We start from the raw sequence: 19,835 nt of genomic DNA on the forward strand, positions 1-19,835 counted from the left end.
CTCAAATCTATAATTTTGAAAACAGCTTTTTTCATTTCACATTTTCTTTTTTCATTTTAAACTATCAAAACATGTTTTTGAAAGTAGGATAGGCGATAGAAAATCCCAACAACATGGTTTTATATCCATAGACCCCTAACATTTGCCTATCCATTCATATCTGCTGTGTTAAAAATCTGTGCAACTTGCATGCCAATGGCATTTCTGAGTAGCCTAACTTATACTGAAAATAACAATATATGGCATGTTCCAAGATTAGACATAGTGAATATGACATGAATCTGTAAATAAAGGAAGTGAATATTCCGTTGTTATGATTGATTTAGGCATATCCAATGACCAGGTGGCTGTAGACCAGAAGTGTGACATGTCATTAACCAACTAACTTTACTTATTAACAGTTAATTTATTAACTGCAGTGTACTGTATTTTATTTGCATTTTATATTTTCTTCAACAAATAGCATATAGTACAATCTAAAAGTTGAATTTAAGACAAGCCGGCCCTCCTGCTGTGGGACTGTTCTTTATTTAATTCCAACAGCAAAGTGAGAACTTGTGATAATGACTTCTTCCCCATATAGAGTAGCTTTGGGGCTTCTCGACATTGATGCATCCTTGATAGTGACACCTTTTGTAAAATAAATGCATTCCAGTACTTCCAAAAGGACTCATCTTAGTTGAGAATATTGTCACACTATATGTGAGGCTGAAAGAGAAATGCTCATTATCCATTAATCTATCGTTGCTTATCAATATATATTGAAGTTTCTTTCTTTTATTAATCTTAGTCTATAAAATAAATAACTGGGGCCTCTGGAACTAAACTTGACACATTATTTTTCTTTAAAGCCAAATAAAACTTTTTTAGGTTTTGATTTTCGGTTTTATTAAGGACAGTGATAATACAGTGAAATAGATTTACATTTTGAACATGTAACGTCAGTACAATGCAGTTGTCCTTCCAGACATGATACACAGTAATACACTTTTATACACTGACTACATATAATAAGCTTCTAAAATTGAATGCAGAACCAATGTTAGTAATATATGTGTATCTAGTAAACTGGCAACTGTCTCTTAACTGGCAGTAAATTAATATTATAAAAGAGAAAGACCAACATATTTGCAGGCAACAAACACTATCGTCCAAATGCACATTCTATATTAAAACAGATCATTTTTAAAACACATTGTATGCCATTTCACCTGTTAGATTTTCCACTCACTTTCCAGCAGAATTTGGCCGGCACACCAATAGACATATCATATAAAATGTGTATTATGTGATGAACCTGGCTCAGATCTCATGCCTGCAAAATGTATCCAGTGATAACTAGAGAAATTAATAGGATTTTTATGCAAAAGGAGGATGAAAGATATATTTTCTCAGAGACATACACAAAGAGTATTGAAGAGGTAGAGATAAGAGGTCAGATACTGAAGCCAAATATCACATCCAGCAAAGCTCTCTGAGGAATCAGTCTGTGATCTGAGCTCCATTTCAAGTTGTGGCTAAATGACACTTTAGGACCAATACTGGGGCGGTGAACCATGAACGAAAGGTGCCCTCTGTAACAGTCGTGATGAAAACTCTAGGCTTTGTTGGCATAGGGAGGTGTATATATAAGTACATTTTTTGCCACTTTGGTGTACAGCAAGTCTCAGCTTTGTAACATAAAAAGTATATATTCCACCAATAAAATAACAATGAAGATATAATTGTGAAGATGCCATTACAAGTTCAGTTATAAACATTTAAAAAGAACAGTAAAAGCCTCAATTCTGGATACAACATATAGTATTGATGGTAAAGGTCAGCTGAGCCAGAGATTATTTTACTCTGCTGGAAAACCTATAAAGTGGAACCAATGTACAGCACGGTATGTGACTGCACTGACTTGAGTGGAGCAAAAGCTCCAAATATACACAACATCACACAAACTCCAGAGTTTATATTTCCAGTTCCCACTTCAGAGAGAATTTTGTCTATAGCATCTCAGCTCACCTCAGGGATTACAATAGCGTGCAGACAAAGTAAACAAGTGCAATGTAGCATCTTTGATCCCAGACAGACAGATAGACAGACAGGAAGACAATAAGGATGGTAAGTAGGTAGGTACTGTAGGTAGCTAACATAACACACAATTCCTGTTGCCAGTTACGCTGTCATAACATTGATTAATGTTGGATTTATCTATTGGAAAAGGCTGTCTGACACTTCAATTTGGTATCTGAAACTCAACAGAAAATAAAGACATTTTGAAGGGTAAATACAGAACTGTATGTAGGACACAGGCGGCAGATAAGAAGAAATGACAGATAATCGCCTTGCAAAAGAAACTAAGTTGACACATTTATCTTAAATTCATAAATAAATAAAAGTAGTGGCTGAAATGAAAAAAGCAGCGAAAAGGGCCTTAAACTTTGTGCACTGCAGTGGCAGAAATTGCATTTTCAGTTCTCTGATTAGTTTTTAATGTTAGGAATGAAGGTGATGCAAAAGCCACATCAGTGAGAGCAGGTACTAGAGAGACATATTCAAGGCCTTTGTCATCATATCATTTTTCTGTCTAGAAGTCCTGATCGGGAGCATTGTCACGTCTCACCATTATGCCCTGATTTTATCACTTACCACTGCTTGAGGACAATACACAACAGTGCAGATTAGCAGAGTTAAAGAAAAAAATTCCAATTAATCGGGAGTTTAGTGGGAAAGAGTTTCAATTTAATCTCCCAAAGGAGGAGGCTTCATGCATGTCAGAGTTCAGGGGTTTAAGGGATTGTGGCACAGGCTTACTGCGTCTGGACAGGGACAGTTATTGAGTGCACTCGTCCTTGGGGTCGGACAAGGGCTTACGTGCTAGTGATGAGAGTGACAATGGCAGTTGTCCCTGATTGTGTCCTATAGTGTTTGATTTTGCAAAGGAAATGAAAAGGAACGAAAGGAGGGAACGAATAGTATGGAAGAATGCGTTCAACTAATGCTGAAACGATTAGCATTCATTGAATTCAATTAGTGCTTAAAAGGATTCAAGGATTCAAGAATCGAGTGGTTAGTCGACAGTGAATGGACAACAATTTTGATGAATTAATTAATCGTTTAAGTCCTTTGTCAGGCAAAAATGCCACACATCTTAAGGTCGCAGTTTCTCAAATGTGAGGATTTGCTGCTTTTCTCTGCTTCCTATTGCTGTTTATTGAATATCTTTGGATTTTTTTGGTCTGTTGATTAGACCAAAGAAGCAATATAAAGATGTCACCACAGCTCTGGAATATTAGGGTTAGGGTTACAGTCACTGACTGTATTGTTTTCATTACTCTGTACTCGTTGAACCAAAGTAAGAGTCATATCCACATTCTTGGCACTGAGTTGAGTGTGTTCTCAGTTCCTTCTTTTCTGTGTGAAGTGTGATGTCACATTACTGTGCCAGAAAAAGATGGCTTGCCCAGTTGGGATAAAGTTGTCACCCCAAAAGAATTTAAGTATCTCAGGGTCTTGCTCACAAGTAACATTGACGTAGACTTTATTTTTGATTTGCACTACTACTAACCACTAACTACTGTTGGGCTGTACTCATGGTTGTGTTGATTAAGTTTCGACATTCATGCATAATTTTGTTATATTCCTTAAAATCTTGGCCACATTATCCCCTTTTGCTCCATGGCTGTGAAGGACATGGCCCTGAATATTTGTTACTTGTGCTATCAAAATTCAGCTCGTGTCAGCCCATCAGGTTAATAAATTCAGGGCTGATGAAAGCTATCTCTCCATATGTTCACCTGTACAAGCAAATATAACCAAAAACAGTTCAGATTGCGCTCCACGGATTCACTCCTGCTGTTTAACTGTTGTTAATTTTGTTTGACACAAGGTCTTAAAGTCACAGCAGCCTGTCATAAAAGTGATATCTTTTGGGAAAACTATTGCAAATCAATAATGTAGAGACCCTGTTTTATTATGTGTTTAACTGCCAAACAGACTTTCAAAAGTTAGCAGTGTAATTAATTAATTGCACTAGATCCAGCATACCTGTCTTTATATTACTGATGTCATCTGTCAAGGCAAACAGATCAGGCCCTTTCTTCTCTCCCTTGCTCTTCATCTCGCCCACACTCCAGTAGACAGAGTGCAGAAGTTCAGGGTCAGTTGCTAAAGCCGAAATATCCATGCTCCTCCAACAACATTAACTTGGTGTTGATTATTTTACGTTCTACAGATCCGAATCCCTCTTTGTACTTTTGTGCAATTCAATAATTCACTTCATTGCCTCTCTCCTCTTACTATTCTCCTTGTACTTTATGCTCTTTCTATTACACATGAGACTGAGAACTTTGACTCAGACATCTTTAACTTGGTTGCACACACAAAATTACTCGTCAGTAAAAGTAACTGAACCACGTCTTTCCTTCCATGCAACTGCGTATCATATTTTAAACGTCTTTTTAAATTTTTCTTTGTAAGATAATTGTATTACTTAATCCCATTGTTATGAAGCCCAGAAATAAATGTTTCATCACACTATTATTATTATTTTATCCATACATTCATCTCCTAAAGATGTTCAGTATTGAGAGGGACTGAGAAAAAGAATCATCAGTTGGGCTGAGACGTCTTTTAAATTATCTGTACACATAGCTCATGCATGTTTATTGTTATAAATGCATGCACCCATGCACACATTCGTATGTGTCATTTCAAAGAAATGTGTGTTTGAAAACCTAAAGAGGGCTGCTCCTTGGGACATTTTCAGGCAAGGGATTTTTGCTGGCTCTGCAGAAGGGACACAGTCATGATTGAGTGGTTTTCCTTTGGATCAATAATCCTGGACTATGCAGCATCAAGGACAACAACATTCCTAGATCGCCGCCAGCCATCTCCAACACCTGCATCAAGCCCTTCATGGTGAAGACAGGGTCCCATGGTTAAACGACAGACACGTTGCACAGTCACGATTAAGCGCTGCACCCAGAGATGGTAAAAACAAGTTCTCATTAGTCAACCATTCCCTGTTCTGCTATCTTGCCTTGAGCTACCTTTGCTGCACATGCTTTGAATACATTCACACACCTCACATACACACTCATAGAAATGTTCAAACATGTTCATTCTAATTCAAAAATATATTTAACATGGAATTTGATTTCATTTTAATGGCATGTTTTATGAGACTACTGGACATCTCCTGAATAATTACACAGAGCTGTTTCATATTAATGCTTATTTGTAATCTACTTTAGTGTAGCCCTTAGCTGATCTTCCTGACTAGCTAACTGGCTGGTTGGGATGGATTTTATGCAAGCAGCGTGGGAGGTTTACATATTATCAAACTGCCTTCATGGCCTGCAGTTCATCTGCTTGCTTGTTTATCTGCTTATCCCTTGCCATTACTGTAATTAGGTCTTTGTACTGTAAGCCACAACAAGGGCTCAGAACAGCATGTGAAGACTGAATGATGATAGAATGATGGTAAATAAGGCAAAAGCAAAATGGACTTTGTGTACAGCGCACTCTCTGAAGAGAAATAAGTCAGGGTCCTGGCAGCAGTGAATGCTGTAATTGCTCCCTTCAAAGAGCCCCTGCCTTGCCAGGACACAATGGAATGACCTTTTTGTGATTGCAAACCTCTATTAATGGTGAACCACAGTGGTCAAAGCCCTGGCCTTCTCCTTTATACTATCCCATGCTGTTGTCATCCAAATTATGTAATTCAAGTATTTTTACAGTTTCTCAATTATTTTATGGGGCAGAGATCTATGTTATTTCAATTGAAACAACTCTCAGTTTTGTTTTTCTACTGTTCATGCTGTGTCCTTGTTTGAGTCATTTTGGTAAAGAAGAACACACTTCCTGGCTCAGATATTCACCATCTGGCAGTTCTTTGAAAGAGTGACAGTTTTTGACACAGTTGTTTGAATTACTAATTTTCTATGGAAGTCCTTTTGTGAAGTACTGTAAGGGGCCACGGGAAATGCAATTTTAATGCACAATTGCAGCATTTACGGAATTGTTTGTCATTATGTGTTTGAAGGCAATACATATGAGCTGTTGTTTGAGCTCTAATTATAACTTTCTGCTTAATAAACCAAAATTTTCTTTCTTTATTAGCTGGTAATGGCGCTTAAAATCAACGTACTGACTGTTCCACTGTAATATTTTTCAATTCTAAAAATAACTGCACAAAGACATTCATAGACATTAGCAATACCCATATCAAGAAGAACATGCTAAGCAATAAGGGGTTGCTCAAACATAAGGTCCAGTCACAAGTCTTATTTTAAGTAATTAGATAATAAAAATCATAAAAAATCACTTTTGAGCTTTTGTTTCTCTCATCATTCTCTCATTAAAATCATAGATCATCACAATGCGTTATTTTCTGTTTTGATAAAGGAAGGGGCAAGCAACAGCAAGGTTGAGACAGTGCTACTCATTCATTTTCATCACCACCCATTTTTTTGAGCCATTGAAAGCATTCAAGAGCCAATATGCTGAAGAATGGTGAGCTATTAACTTTGCCAACATGCCTTGGACTACACTGAACACCAGATGCCACTGAGAGAAACTGCTAAATCAATGATGCGGTGTGGTTAACTGAGGTAGAAGTGGAGAGAAAAGTACTGTTTGCTCATAGCTACTATATAGCAAACAAACAGGCCAAGCAATATTATATGAGACAACTTCATTTTGTGTCTTAATTCAGAGAAGGCCTCTTTCAAAGTCTATATTTCAAGACTACATATAACGAGTCAACAAGGCTGTTCCAAAGGCTTCATATGCGGCTGAGAAATTCAGCCTTCTGTTGCCCAAATCTGAAGGGCAAAAGCATTGTCAATAGTGCTGTCAAACGATTAAAATATTTAATTGCGATTAATCGCATTAATGCCATACTTATATATACATTTTTATCTATTCTAAATGTCCCTTGATTTCTTTTTGTCCCATTATTTTTTTCTCATTTTAATGCTCTTATCAACATGGAAGTGGATCGGCTTGCTTTGTGCTTTTGTTGCCTGGCTTAGACGAGGGGGCGGAGAATTCGCATCAGCTGTGTGCTTGGCCATCAAGTGGTATTTCAGGCTGGACGTGCTGCGATGATAGCTCAGTTCACAACGACAAAACATACAGATCACTTTGGTCTTGTCAATGGAACCATTTGGCAACTTTTTTAAAGTAAACGTACCATTCAGAATCTCATTGGCATCTATTTCAGCGTATCGCGCTCGCCATCCACTCAAAACGTAACGTTAGCCTACTACTCTTTGGCCGGCTCGCAAGCCCAAACAAGTGTGCACGGCGTGCCTGTTGTTTTGTTTCCGGTCTAGCTAGATCCGGTGTGGTAGTTTTTCTAACATTACTAGTTGTTGCAGCAGTATGTGAAAAAAACTACAAAGTTTGCTAGGCCAAAAAGAACGTTAATCTCGCGATAAAAAAAATGGGTTTGTGTTAACGCCGTTAATAACGCGTTTAACTGACAGCACTAATTGTCAATATTCCAAAATCCTTTTTTCGTAAGTCAATGCACAGCAATTTGAAGTGTGAAATAGAAGGGGGAAAAAGATACATGAAGGAGCTTCCTTAGCTTCATGAAAAATGTAAAATATCATCAATCATAATCTTTTGCTTGATATAAAAATTATACAAAACTGTACAAACATAGGATATAATACTCTAGGTTAATGTATTTATCGCCTGCTGGAAACACCCGTGAATCAAATGTCATGAGTCTTTGTGATTACTGTTTCTGAAAACTCATAAAACAGTTAGGTGCTTTCCATTCAAAGTCATGAGTCTGCCACTTCTATCAGACCTGAATTATGAGCTGTCACCAAGTCACACATACTGAAACTTTAACAAATCCTGACACACAGCGGTCAGCAAAGCATTGATCTTAGAGCCAGAGCAAGCTGTTGGTCTGTTGACCAAAGCATCACAACATTATTAAAATCCAGGACTACAGCTGCTTAATCCGACATATGATGAGGAGACACTTTTAGGTTCTTTCTTTTTATGTTGGAAACTTTCCTTTACAATTGAAAACTAGTCAGTACATACTTTAAAACTCACCGGATTAGAAAAATTTGCAGCAAATTAAAGTGCACAAAGCGTAACTTGCACAGGTCAGATGATTTCTTCTTTGGGGATGGAATTTTCCCAGCAGAATTCCAACATGCCTTCTAAAACCCAGTCACCCAGATCGGATTAGCCCATTTCAATGTCCATGATTTGAATGGATAACAGATAGTCCAAGTGGCTCTCCTTTTGTGCTGGAAAGGATGTTTACCTCTTAGGGTCTTCAACATTTTCCAGTTCAATCAACCACTTCTGTGATTTGTTAAGTTTACCAAACAAGTGAAATTATGTAACTGGGAGAAGCACCCGTATTAACAAATCTAGAAAAATAATAATGTGCATGAACCATGAACTACAGACAAGAGACTGATGGCTTGCATTGGCCTTCACAGTCCCCACAATCGAATATTACTGAATATCTGTGGGGTTTTATCAAAAGGTGCAGTGCATACAAAATAACCTACGCATATTTCTGAACAAGAGGTGTTCTGCAGTAAAATGTGGAAAAAAACACTGAAGAAAAAATGAATAGTCTATAAGAAACTACAAGGCTGTGGTGATGTCGTGTTCAAGAATTTCTCCCTACAGAGGTTGAATAAACTACTTTTCACTTAGAAATCTACAAAATCAACAATTGTCCATGGTGACAAAACTTTTATGTAAATATAACATATTTCCTTAGCTACTGTTTACTTGCATTTGTATTTTCTCTGCATTCTTTTTGTGCCTTCCTTTTTGCACCTGCTGCTTATGTGCACTCAGTGCATTGTACATCAGTAGATTTACTCCAAATAGCACGGCTCCCCCCTACTGCCAGTCACCCCCTCTATTTTCTGCATGTTACGTGAGTAGCATTGATGTAACATCCCCAGACACTGCCCTGGGTTTTTTTATTCAGGAGGTATAGGGCTTCTAAGTAGCCATCTATCAGAAAAGCAGTGCCCCAAAACCAGTTCTAATTGTGCTCAGACTCTCTGGTGGCCACTGCCAATGCTGCATCAGATTAAGTGTATGACCAACTCCTTAATTTCCAATCCATTGTTTTGGGAGCGCTGTAGCCTAGTGAACTTAGGTGTGGTTTGTTTTTAATGGTTCACCCTTACTTTGTTTCTTTCTCTCCCATGCTTTCTCTATAACTTTGTTAGTCTCCCTTCTCTGACTTTTTCTTCATCCCTTTTTTGCCTCAACTTTGAGCTTGGATACATGAAAGCAGGGCAGCTAGCCAGTCCCAGCCACACTGTAGGACATGCTTGTTTGTCATGGACGCCTCTAAATAGGCAAAGAGAAGAACAGCAGACAGTGTTGCTCTGGGCAACACAATCCTCCTTGCGTATGGTGACATGAGTCACCGGGTACATCTGTCTTTATGTCTATCATAAGTGCTCTCAAGTGTCATTAGAGATTCATTCACATTATTACAAATGCATGTTGAGTGACCAATCATTGTTCAGACCAACACAACTTACATTTAAATCCCAGTCAAGGGCATGTTGTATTAAAAAAATCACGGCTGGGGCAGAATTATAAGGAAATTGTTTATGAAAATATGCTCAAGACATAGCATTTTTCATTTAATATAATGGCGCAGTCCAAAAAAGGTCATCTTCGGTGTAGTCTCGCATTGCCAGACCTATCTCCACAGCACTGTGGAGTAGGGTCTGGCTACACCACAGACACATTCTAAGGCCCGTTTCACACTGGCTGCGTCGCGTGAGCGTGACGTATCTGTTTTGTGTTTCTGTTGCGTGTCAGTTGCGTGGCGGCTGCGTGGCATTTTCTATGTTTTTACACACCAGAAATGTATCTGACGCGGCGCTGCTGCTGCTGCTAGCATTGTCTGTACACATGTATGTTTCCGATGGATAAAATGCACTCAAGCAGTAGTATACTTCATGTTAAACATAAATATATACTGATTTGATAACAGCAAAGACAACATCGTCAGTATTGACGGCAGAATATTTCGTTCTGTATTGACAGGTGCAATATTTGAAAATCAATAAATTTTTTTTATTACATTTATATCTGCATTTATGTCAAAACCTAGACACTTTCAAACATGAAAATGTCACTTATGAAATGTATTTGTGTCAAAATGACATATAAACATCTTTTCATATTCTATTTTGCCTGGAAATGCTTCCAACACTCTTGCGTGTCGCGTGAAAAATCAACGCGGTCCTATTCCTAGCGTGGACGCGTTTTCGCGCCTGAGATGTGCGTGTCACGCAGGCAGTGTGAAAGCTCTAACCTGTTAACATGGGAGCTACGCAGCCAGTGTGAAACGGGCCTAAGATAGTGGTAAAAAAACGGCCTAGGTTGTTTGCATTTCTTTAAACCAATCCCAATCGTCTTGGGCGGCGCTAAGCTCCTGACGGTGGCTCTGCAAAATAGTCTCGGGAAGAAACTTGTTTTGGTGTTTACTATTGTACCCTGCAAAAGAAAACGCCACATGAAATATTAAATGAAGTTAACTGTTCCCACAATACAGTAACGTGAGATATTTAAATTAGCTGGATACATAGTTAAACGTAATTTGCTCTATCCTGTGTACTTACCATGCATACTTTGTCCAGAGCAATCCCCACCAATCGGAGCCAAAACGTCCCAGTTAGGTAGTAAATGCTGTGCAATAAGGCAGGCCAAATGTTCTTAAAAACTTGCCATTTTCCCCGTGTAGCTTGCTAGCTTAAAGTTTGGTGTTGTTTCTCTAAGTGAAAGGAATTTTGAGAATGGTAACAGACAGAGAGAAGAAGGTGAGGGACATCCAGCGCATGCGCCACACATCAGATGTCAGGCAATTATCCTGGAAATGTACTTCTGCTGATCTAGACTATCTTTGGTGTGACTATTTCTTTTCTGCCTGTTGTATTTTTTATAAATGTTTAACCTTTAGAGGAAGAAAAGACTTCAAAACAGTCACAGCAACTTAGCCCTGGCATAGTTCAAGCTTTTCAAGGTCATATGTCTAAGAATAACAGACATATCACACATTCAGCCAAAGCATCCCTTTGTAGTCTTTTCCCCCTCAACTTTAAGCTTTGGTTTGGTCCACCAACTCACGAAAACAATCTTTGGATGTTTGTTTGGCTTACTTTCTCTTCTATTTCACACTGTGTTCGGATGGTGAATGAATGAACAACACACAGCACAGCAACACAATCCCTTTTTTTCCTTTTGAGTCTGACCATTTCAGTGCCACCTTTCCCTTTTCTTTTTGGGCTTTCCATCATTAGACTCACACACTGTCTGTTAACGTTACCGATAGACTTCCAAACGTGACGAAGAAAAAAAGAGGTGTTCGATGGCTTTACGTCATAGGCCGACCATGGCTATGCCATTTGGGGAGGGAAAGCTAACTGTTCCCCCTATATTTATGAAAATCCTAGACATGGTTGTAACCGTGCTTTCTGATTAGCCTGTGTTTGTATTGAAATAAGAGGCTGCTGCGGCCAGCCGTACGGGTTGAACAGAGGCTGCACAGTTTGACCAGCGGGCAGCGGCACCAGGCCTCCGGATGGTGTTGCTAAGAACTTGCAATGTATAACTATTATCAGACCGGCCCTCGCGGCCTCGAAACACTACCGGCCCACCGGGAAAAGTCCAGACTGTCCCGATTGCCACTCCGCCTCTGGCTCCAAGCTGCTATGTGTTGATTCTCTGTAGGTTTGGCAGTCGCCCCCAAGCAACCTTTCCACATTACACAGGCAGTTTAATTACAGAGGCATTTATATAATGTTAATATCGCTTAATGGAACTTTAATTACACCTCTCCTCCACCAGTCATTCCTAATCTGTATAAGGTTGTAGCTCGCCTTCCTCGCCTTCTGTTTCTACACCTTGATGTCTTTTTGCCTCTGTCACTCTGCCCTGCTTCCCTTCACTTCTTTGCAGCCCACCTTCCACTACCTCTCTCTCTCTTGATCCCTCTAGCAATATTCCACATCTTTGTAACTCTTACTTTGCATCTTTCAGCTCTCCCTTTCCCTCAGCTTTGCCATCCCTTCTCTTTTTCTTTGAGATGTGGCTGTCACAAGATGAAAAGCTAATTTTTGTGTCTCTTTGCTCTCATTCAGTACAACACCCTGTCTATGTGACTGCCTTTCTCCCTTCTGCTCTCTCTGCCCTTCTAAATAAAGCAGAGAGAGACACAGCCAGGAACTGTTCAAACAAAATGCAAATGGTCTTCTAATGGATCCACGCTTTCCATAGCTTTGCCTGGTAGCTGGCAAACTACAGTCCACAAAAGAGTTTACAGTATGCAATGAGACAAAAGCCCAGCCTGAAGACATACAATTACAGCCACCTTACTAAGTACACCTGCTTTATTCAGAGTGAATAGGTGCTGTCACCGTTGAGCTAAACATTAGATCTCACACGCTATGTGGTCGAAGCATAGGTGACAAAAGAAAGAAGCAACATAAAGTGTCTTACTGTGTCAGACTACCATGAGCCACATCAAGGCCCCTTTGACACAGTCTCTGAAACTCTGGACCTCTGAAATGCACACCGGTTTAAAATCTGCCCATCGGCAAAGGCCATAACATATGATTACAATCATTAACATACTCATAAAACCATTCAGTGACCCCTCTTGCCATATGAAAATCAATTCAGTTCATTTTAACATAACTTTTTCTATCCCTATTAGGGCTATTATATGCAGAATAGTTGCAGTAGTGAGCATGGTATGGCTGTTTGACACAATCCTGTGTCTCCTGATGTAAAAGAACACTGCGCAACAAGCACATTTTACTTGCCCTAACTTTTGAAGGAGAGGTAATAAATAAAGAGACAGCAAATTTGCAGGAAGTTTGTAGTTTGACAGATCTCCACTTTAAAGTCCTTTAGGTATTTACACACAACACCAAACCCATGATAAAGCCTTGGGTGCTCCATGTTGTTTCTGTTTATCCTTCTTCTACCTCCTATTGTGGAATCTCTCATACTGTAGGCATTCCAGCAGTTGCTTTGCTGGGGTATCCTCTCATTTGATAGTGGCAGGAATTCTGAAAAAAAAGAAAAGAAATCCACATTAGGTGCCTAAACAACCTCTTCTGGCTCTTCGCATTGAAGAGCTTACACTCAGTAGCTTCACTCCAAGTAGCTTCACTCCAAGGTCCCTCCAGACCACTGGTGTCCTCGCCCTATGTTGTAGAGTGCTTTTGGTTGTTCAACAACCATGCACACACACACACACACACACACACACACACACACACACACACACAAACATTATTTCAAATGACTAGAGGTCACCAGGTAATACTAATCCCATGCGAATAGGGCTTTAGACTGGCAAAAAGAAATTGAGAGAAAAGAAGTTTCTTTTTGAGTGCATGCAGGATACCGTATAAGGTGTATAAGTATACACTGTACTTTGTAAGTAGCTTGATGGGCCTGAGAGTAAATACAAACTATACCAATTTATCTGCTCAGCTATATTTCGTAAATACATTACACAAAGATGAGAATGCAAATCTACAGTCAATGGAAAAACCATTCAAGGAGACCAATCACACTTCAGAATGCAAACAGGCAGGACATTTTCTGAAGTGCTGCACTGTGAACATCACAAGAGGAGACGTCAGGAATGAAGCAGTGGGTACTGTGTTTCTTGATTAACCTGTCGTAAAATACATAAGCATGCAGGCCCAGGTTGCGCTGTAAACAGAAGAAACCTCTTACCTCTAAGGTGGGCACTCAGTCCTTCGAAAGCCATTCCTCAGCATTATCGATTCATTCCCTGCTTGGTGAACTGAATTACATTCGATCCAATTTGGTTTCCCACCTTTTCTCCTCTGCAGGACAGGAGACTTATTTGCATGAAGTCACTATTGAAATATAGTTGGTAGAGACAGCAGGATGGGATGAGAAGAGGTTAGAAAGGGCCACAAAGCCAGAAACTGAATCATGGATATAGGCTGCCAATCTGCATTTTTTTTAAATATATATATCCTCATCAAATAGAAAGAAAACCGCATTTGGGTTTCAAATTTGCTGAGGTATAAACTGTGAACACATAATACACAACAGCATAATAGTAGCTACTGTTTTAGCCATTGCAGCTGCCTGCCCTGCTGTTAGAACAGCAACAGAAGCTGGTTTCAAACATTAACAGTTGTCCTTGGTAGTCATCTACTGTAGGATAGAGGGTTGTCTTGGTAACCTTTAATTTAGAGACATGCCAGGGTGGAGAAGAAGCTCTGTGGCATACAGTTTCTCAGTCATACAGGTCACACATGTAACAGACAGCAGTCTGAATATGCTAGTTTGCACATTCAGTCTTGTTTCTTCTGTCCTAAATCACACTTCAGCATTGCTGCATGTATGCTTAGGACAGCCAGTATCATAATGATGTGTGGACACTCCTGCCACATTTCCCTCTTTTCAGTAGTACACATCTGGTAAAGCCAGGGGCTGCTGACAGGACAGCAGGCTTATTAATGATTACCTTCAGCAGGTGTCCCACCGTACTGTATCCTCTGACCTTTCTCTCTGAAGAAAACAGTCGATGAACTGCAACAGCGCCCAGTCAGATGCCCTTCCTCCTCCTCCTTATGCCCTGCCAACCATGTTAGGAGGCCAAACAGGCTCAAGGCAAGGAAGAAAGGAAATAAAGAAGTGTTACTTTCAAAGCCTTCTTCATCTTACTATGGGTTTTTAAAGGTGGCTATTAGTCTTTGAAGTGCATCATTTCATTTACTTTCTGCAAAAAGCGGGTCATTGACGTTATAATTCAGTGTGCGAATGTGCACTTTTTGTTCCTCTCTAAATCCCTATTGTCTCCTTTCCTTTTTCTTCACCCTCCCTGCAGCGGTGCCTTTTCAAAACACTGCTTTCTGTGCTTTATGACATACAATTATGCACAAATATGGGTCAACATATCCCTAGGATGAAAACTCAGAATTGATTACATATCTTGACAAGCACTACAGCTATGCCATTATCAAATATTGCCTAGAATCCCTAAGCAGTGCTTAAAGGAGAGTGAATAAATTCACCCTTCATCTTTTAAGACAGTCAAATGGGTTAGCTATCCCCACATCACCTTAATTTTCTGCTTACAAAAACAAATTAGTGACAGGTCTTAACGATGGCTCATCTGTTTTGTACCTGTGTGAAAAGTGAGGTGTTATCTAACACCCCAGCTCCCCATTGAAGAGCAAAGCATTACCCCAAGAGTATCTTTTTTTTTATTTCTTGTGCTGTGTGTTCAGAGGAGATATCATGGGCGCCACTAGCCATACTGCTTCTGTCTTTGCTCCTGTTTAAAGCTCCTGACAGGCTATATAGCCTGGATTTTCCTTCAGGGAAACCAGCAGGACATTCCTCAGATAGAGACCCTTGAAAGGGTTCCAGTTGTTAGGGATCTGAGGGAGAGCAGACACTCCTATTAGTGTTTCCATTTCAGTCAGTCTATCTGAGCTGAGGGTAATTAAGAGGCTTTCCCATTTCTGTCTGAAAAAGGATGATTCTTGCCTTGCTAAATGGGTTAAGATGTTGACTTGATCTGATTATGCATTGTCTTATTTTTTACCTTAAATATTCTATTTTATCCAAAGTAGATGATGGAAAATAAGGTTGTGTAATCCCTTGTCTTACCTACTGATATCTTGAATTGCTGTAGTTACAGAATAGGCCTTTTGGGTTGGCGTTTTCACATGTCACAGCATGAAAAGCACAGGTGTAATCATCATGAAAAATTAAGGATGGCTGCATGCAATTTAGGTTTTCCAGTTTGTACGACCCTGCTATTGTGCAAGTTTGTTTAGTGGCACAGCACACTCAAATGGAAGCGTTGTTAATGCTATTAGCTAGACATGTGTTTTTCCTGCTATTAGAGTCCAAAAAAAAAGGTCTATGTGTCTAGAATTCTCATATTCTTACTTGTAATGTTTTGAAAGTTACTCAGTTGCAGTACATTTTTTAAATTAAAAGTATGCTAATAAGAGAGATAAATAGATTTGGGTGCAAATTAGCATTATGTGTCAGGTTTAATAGAGGTCAGACAATTACTATTTTCATATGTCAGGCCATGCTAACTTACTTAATATTTGAAAAGGCCAGACCGTTTTCTCACATGGATAAATGGTTGCAACCACTACAAAATGATGTGATGTGTCAATGTGTCAAGTGCTGACAATTAGACATTTACTGGTGTTTTTGCTTGATAACACTACAATCAACATCTGGCACAAAGTTTTCGTTCCTTTGTTGTAGTGTCATTGCATGGCATTACAATATACTGTAGTGCACTCTTATTATTTTATCCAGCCCATGTGTGTGCATCACTGTCCTGAGGGAGTTCACACTGAGCCTGTCATCCAATTAGGACTAAATCTGATTTCACTAAAAGGCTCCATCATTTAGGAGGTCTTTTAGGGAGCAAGCACTGAGATGCATTACAACTGGGGGACTGTTTGCATTCATTTTCACAGCAGTTAGCACATGCTGCTTCAGCTCTTAAGCAAATCCCTTCCTGCCTCATGTTTGCTAGGGGCAGCTGGCAGATACAGACAGATAGGTCTACAGTCAGAACATCATGAGCTTTAGGCGGCTATAATCGATATTTTTATAATAACAATGAATCTAATGACAATGTGAGAACAATATGACAATGTAAAAGCTCCCCTCGGCATTACAGAGTATTATAGCAAGCGTCGGCTCATTGTTTAGCTGCCTGGCAAGCAACTTTACAGTTTCATTCTCACCGCTCTTGTAGCGCTGTTTTTGGCCTCAGCAGGCAGCTGTTTTCAGAGAAAAAGCTATAAAAGCCCAATATACATTACCTGCTGAGCAGAAAACTGCAGACAGACACAGTTAGCGAGCTGGTGGACATAGTGGAGCCTTTAACAGATAAAGAGACAGATAGGGAAACCAGAAACTGAGCTAAAAGAGTGAATGTTGGACTTACCTTTATCAGGTGGCCAGAAGCAAGACTCCAAATTAATGATAATGTTGTAACTGCTGGATGTAGATAAGTAACAGTTTGCTATTTCAGGGTTGTGTTCACAACTTCATTCCGCTGCCCCCTGAAACTCAGTCTTTGGAGGTTTAAGCATACCTTGAAGCTGTGTCTCTTTTTTCTATTATCAATGCTGCAGGTGTGGCTTCAGATGGAGAAGAAACAGGATGTGACAACAGGGAGGACAAATGTCATTCTGCAGTCTCAGAAAATACTCTAAATATTTAATAGCTCTGCTCGTCTTTCTTATGAATTTTAACCTTTTCAGAATGAATGACCTAAAACTTAGAAAAATGTAAAGAAATCTTTATAAGAGGCAAGATTTTCAAGGGAAAACAAATGTTGCTTTGGCTGACAGGCAGTGCTTTAATTAATCACAAAGCCTTAAAAAGCTTATTCAACCAATTCCAATGGTAAGGCATCTGTCAGGGTAAAGGGTAGTGGTACAGTAGCAGTAACTTTAACATCCAGCGTAAATGTTGGTCTGAGATGGATTTGAATACACCTGTAGGTGGGATGGCAGCTGTTCCAACAGCTGAGTTTTAGCATCTGTCAGGGAAACTGTTTTTTCACAAGCTTAAGGTTTTCTGAGGATATATCTAATTAGCCAGACACCTGTGAGCTGGATAGACTTCTGAAAGCAGAAAGTTCCATCAAATCAACCAACTTCAATTATCAGGACAGTGCTTTGGCGTGGGGTTGATTTCAGAAACATTTTTATAAACAGAAAACAGAATAGGTGGCCATACTACGGACTAACCAGGGACCTTTTTAGAGTGAGGCTATCTCACTGACCGGACACGACATGCCTCACAGGCAAACTGTCTGGCACACACTTTGCTGAGGAGAAGGCTAATTAGCCAAATGCCATACACCTGTCTGGAATGGGTAGTCTTTAAAAGTTGTGAGAAGGACATTGACAATTAAATCCCTCAGACAATACATACCCAAAAAGTATAACTTGTAGCTCTAGATTCTAGAACAAGAGTGGCTCAATATAATTATATAGAATTTAAATTAAGTGATAATCTTTAAGGTAAAAAAGGAGAACATGTAAGACTTGACCGTCCTTTACCCACCAATTAAGCAATAAGGCTCCAGAACAAAACCTGTGTTCAAGTTTTATATTTCGAGAGAGAGAGGCTTGTATGAAAATGTAGATGTATCTATAATTTGTGTGTGAAGCGTGAAAACTGTGAGCAGTTTCATTTTTTTTCCATGTCTTAAATACCATAACTTCTCTCCATGATAATCTCACACTATAGCCTTCCATAGACTTTAACTGGAGCAAAAGTAAGATGGAAAACAATGGAATAAGTTAAATTTCTCAACAACTAAAACAATCATAAAACATTTGCATAGAAGCTTACAAGAAGCTGAACATTTTTAAATTAATTTTAAAGTTTCTCGGTGAAAATATGTGGGATCAATTAGGAGCTAAATGTATTTCCAAAGAACCAAGACGTTCATCTGAGAACACAAATGTACTTTGCTGAAGCAAGCACAATTATTATCACTATTGGAATTGAACAATCTGCCAAATCTTTCGTGTTGGGAGTGTATTAAGCTAAAAGAGGCTGCCATCTGTCAAAAGTTTTATTAGTTCTAGTATTTAACTCTTGCTTAATGCTTCTACTGGCTAAAACAATGCCCTGTTAAAGCACAGATGCATCAGTTTGATTGAGCGAAGCCCTGGGAGCCTGACATTAAGTCATCCTGCCAGCACCCCATTACAGTCTATTGGATGAGAGAGAGCATATCAATTTCCCTCTCTGTCGGGACTATTGTAACAACCTTTGAACACATTGTAGTGCTGTCTTTTAATCTACGATACGTTTTCCTGCTCCGACATTTTTTGACCAAGAGGTGCCTTGAACCGTGCAAAATGAATCTGCTTTCAATGCAAATGCCTGGAAATGCCCAATTTCATCAAGCAAGTTTTTTTTTTCCAATTGATTCAGGAATCACAAGATTCCTTAATTGTTCCATTCCTACGTTAACTTTTAAGCCTTAAACAGGTTTCTAGTGCTGTATACTTAAATTGTGCTCTTAGCAGTCTGGCATCTTTGTCAGTGAATTCTGACACTCATTGCCCATTACATTAAAAGTAGATTACTTATTTCTAGGTTTTTGTATTTGTAATAATTGTACATTTGATGTACTATTACTTAAAAAAATAGGATGCAATAAAATAATTTATAAAAACACAATAAAAGTAAAATAATTTGTATTATTGCAGCCTCTGACTATGTTTTCCATAACTTTGCCTTTTGAACTCTTGTTTTGAACCCCAAACATAGACATATTTTCATACATTTCTATCCAGCTGACATATTAAGGATTTGAAACTGTTGCCGCTAGGTCTTAACAATCTGGCAGACATACCCTGACTTCCTCTGACCTTCACGAAGATGACTGACACTTTTATATGTTACAAACAATTATCCAAATTGACTTGGATTTGCAAAAAGGCCAAAAATGTCAATATGTATCAACTATATTGAGAAGGCAAATTTATACAAACATTTTTAGTCACAGTGGGGAAAACAAAATCAATGCGATTCTTTTAATGATGAAACATGAAAAGATATCTTTTTGTATCAGGAGCTGGGAGCGGTATAAGGTAGAAACCAGAAAAAAAACTCAGTTTCAACAATATCTTATAGGATGATCTCTCAGTAGCACAGTATCAACTATTACTATCGAAAGCCCTCTGTAAACAGGAAATTTAAAACGTGATTCATTGTGGTATTTCCAATATTGCATGCTTTGCAGAACAAATGTACTTGTG

The 19,835-nt window shown here is 39.0% G+C and overlaps 1 long non-coding RNA gene across 1 annotated transcript; it reads right to left on the bottom strand.

Moving 5' to 3' along the window:
- Positions 1 to 11,881: 11,881 nt before the first annotated feature.
- LOC120545817 lies at positions 11,882 to 17,203 on the bottom strand. Its single transcript, XR_005636747.1, has 4 exons — positions 16,994 to 17,203; positions 14,531 to 14,670; positions 13,765 to 13,910; positions 11,882 to 13,085 (listed from the first exon to the last, which is right to left on the bottom strand). It is a non-coding gene; the product is annotated as an uncharacterized LOC120545817 (long non-coding RNA).
- Between the last annotated feature and the right edge of the window lie 2,632 nt (positions 17,204 to 19,835).

The sequence above is a fragment of the Perca fluviatilis genome, chromosome 17 (assembly GCF_010015445.1).
Source record: "Perca fluviatilis chromosome 17, GENO_Pfluv_1.0, whole genome shotgun sequence".
In the NCBI taxonomy this organism is placed as follows: domain Eukaryota; kingdom Metazoa; phylum Chordata; class Actinopteri; order Perciformes; family Percidae; genus Perca; species Perca fluviatilis.